This window comes from Limulus polyphemus, unplaced genomic scaffold, assembly GCF_000517525.1.
Source record: "Limulus polyphemus unplaced genomic scaffold, Limulus_polyphemus-2.1.2 Scaffold3600, whole genome shotgun sequence".
NCBI classification, from domain to species: Eukaryota; Metazoa; Arthropoda; class Merostomata; order Xiphosura; family Limulidae; genus Limulus; species Limulus polyphemus.
In genome coordinates this window covers 96,128-98,928 of record NW_013669210.1, presented here as the reverse complement: position 1 = coordinate 98,928, position 2,801 = coordinate 96,128, and the positions used below count along the sequence as shown (strand labels likewise).

General features: G+C 34.2%; 1 long non-coding RNA gene across 1 annotated transcript in view; it reads right to left on the bottom strand.

Moving 5' to 3' along the window:
* The window catches only part of LOC111088350, an 18,230-nt gene that overhangs the window by 13,699 nt on the left and 1,730 nt on the right, over positions 1 to 2,801 (bottom strand). Inside the window, exon 2 of the long non-coding RNA XR_002612887.1 lies at positions 378 to 486. This is a non-coding gene — a long non-coding RNA (uncharacterized LOC111088350). The remainder of the gene's footprint in view (positions 1 to 377; positions 487 to 2,801) is intronic.

The window sequence follows — 2,801 nt, the reverse complement described above, 5'->3', positions numbered from 1 at the left end:
GTGTTTGCTGTTCTAATAAATCGTTCATGATGTCCACAGAACCTGTCTCATTATACAAATTACATATGTAGATGTTTAATATAATATGCATTTCTCAGTTTGACAGCACTAAATGTATTTGTATTGCATCTTAATAATTTTTTACAAAATATGCAAACATTTTGGCCAAACTGTAATTAAAACTGCAACTTTTCAGCTAATAAAATCGGGCCACCTTCCGGCTATAGTTTGCAGTTTTAATTACTCAAAAGAAACATTTCCACTTTAGCTGTTCACGACATTATATGAATCACTCAGCAGATTCTCATCTTTTAACATAGCAATATACTTCGACTTCTAAATTATCTATTCTGTACATTCTAACACAAACTTGAAACCTTCCTACCTTGGCTGCGTAGAACAGGACCTCCAAGAGGACAGCCAGGTAGCGCTACCAGTAACAAAAACATTGTTAAAGCCGCAGTCTTCATGCTTGGATTTTCGTCACTGAATAGAATAGATAAGTACTCTGGATTATTTTAACTTGCTAAGATCACAATTGAAGTTACTGAACGTTTATCATTGAAAAACGTCAATAACTTTTGATCTTAATTTGTGGGTTTTATTGAAACGCTTAATTGTTAAAAAAAAATACTCATTATAATAAGACTCGGTAACATCTCCGTGAAATTTCAGGTTTTATAGTTTAATTAAGTCTTTTTTTTAACTTTTAGTCATTTTTAAGATAGTTTTACGAAACGGTGTTTAAAGAAATGTGTAATTCTTTATTATTAACTTTTTGACCATTAAGTAAACATATCAAAATAATTTAGTCCTAAAGATGACAGTTTTTTATTGTCGCACTGTGGGTCAGCGATAAGTTTCAGGACTTGTAACGCTAAAATCCGTGGTTCGGTTCTCCGCAGTGAATTAAGCGCAGATAGCCTGTTTGCGCTAAAGAAAAAAGCGACAACTTCAACTTAAGTTTTATTTTCATGGATTTCGCTTTCGTATTTCTGTGGATGTAGAAATCGTATCGCAAAAAAGATATATTATTTCAATAAAGTTTCTGACGTATTCAAAATATGATCTATGTCAAAATATATAACTTTATTCTGTATTATCCATTACTGAAAACATGGTTCGTAAGGTTTATTAATGCTATGAATTATTTTGTATTTAAGGTAATATTGTTAGGGAAAATAGATTTGTATGATAAAACTCCAGTTATATTTTCAACAATAATCTTAAGCAGCCAAATTAATTATAAGTGAACTGTATGTCTCTAACGTAGAACTACTAAAAGCATGCCCCCCCCCTCCAGTGGCACAGCGGTATGTCTGCGGACTTTTACTGCTAAAAATCGGGTTTCGATACCCGTGGTGGGCAGAGCACAGATAGCCCTTTGTGTAGCTTTGTGCTTAATAACAAACGACAACTAAAAGTATGTATTTAATGAATGTTTGCTTTCTCAAGATACCTCTTTAATCATGTTCTGTTCTACAAAAAACTTCCTATTTTATAAAATTATAAATGTATACAGATTTCAGAAAAAGATGCATACCAAAATAACTTTTATGAAATTTTCGAGTTTGATAAAAAAAAAAAACTAAGACTCTTTAACAGAAAAACCAGTAATTTCTTTACAAATTTAATATATTTCATTTAGCATCACATACAATAATCAAACGTAACTTGTATGCGTGTTTGTTAGATGGGCCTAAAACGTACTTCCCTTATACGTTTTATACTTATACTTCCCTTATAACTGTCCGTTTTATTTCATTTCAACATTCTACTGAAAATTACACAAGGGCACAAAGTCGTCCCTAATTTAGAATTGATAGTGTAGAGGGAAACAGCTAGTCAACAACATTTACCGCCGACTTTTGAGCTAGTTTTGTTTGATCGAATAATGGGATATGACGGTCTGCCAGTGTCGGCGTTCTCGAAAAACGAGGCGCGTTTATGCGGCAGTGGGCTACTAACCATGAGTCCTCTAATTCGCAGTCTGGGCACGCTAATCATTAGGTCATGCTCGACCACTGTTATAAACCAAAAGTCGTTAGTTTTTAATGTCGGTTAGTATGCGTGAAATTATATACAAGTAGTTTAAAAAATTGCAAATAACCTTGTATCATAGAAGAAACTGAAAGTGGGGAGTTTTTATATCTTATGCAAGTATTTTAATTTCAAACTTGAGTTGTAATGTAATGGTTAGGGGAATTGTTATCAATGAGATAAAAAAGTATAAATATTTCTTTGGCTAAAGCGTTAACATTTAAAGAACTAATCCATCAAGTCTTTCCAAATTAAAACTTAAATAACTGTTTTACCCATCGTTTGAGTGAGTATTCATATTTTTAGTGTTGAAGTACAGGTAGCATTGTTACTCTAGAGTATATAAAAATATGTTAAAGTCTAAGCTGGCAATTGTATAGTTATGTAACACTTGTGTGTTATTTACCTATTCTACTTATTCATTGCCCGGCATGACCAGGTGGTTAGGGCGCTTGACTCGCAATCTGTGGGTCGCGGGTTCGAATCCCCCCTCACACCAAACATGCTCGCCCTTTCAGCCGTGAGGGCGTTATAATGTAACGGTCAATCCCACGATTCGTTGGTAAAAGAGTAGCCCAATAGTTGGCGGTAGGTGGTGATGACTAGCTGCCTTCCCTCTAGTCTTACACTGCTAAATTAGGGACGAAAGCGCAGATAGCCCTCGTGTAGCTTTGCTCGAAATCCATAACAAACAAACTTATTCAGACTTTCCTTCATAGCATTATGTTGAATTGCTTTAAGTTTACCATACCCACCAAGAC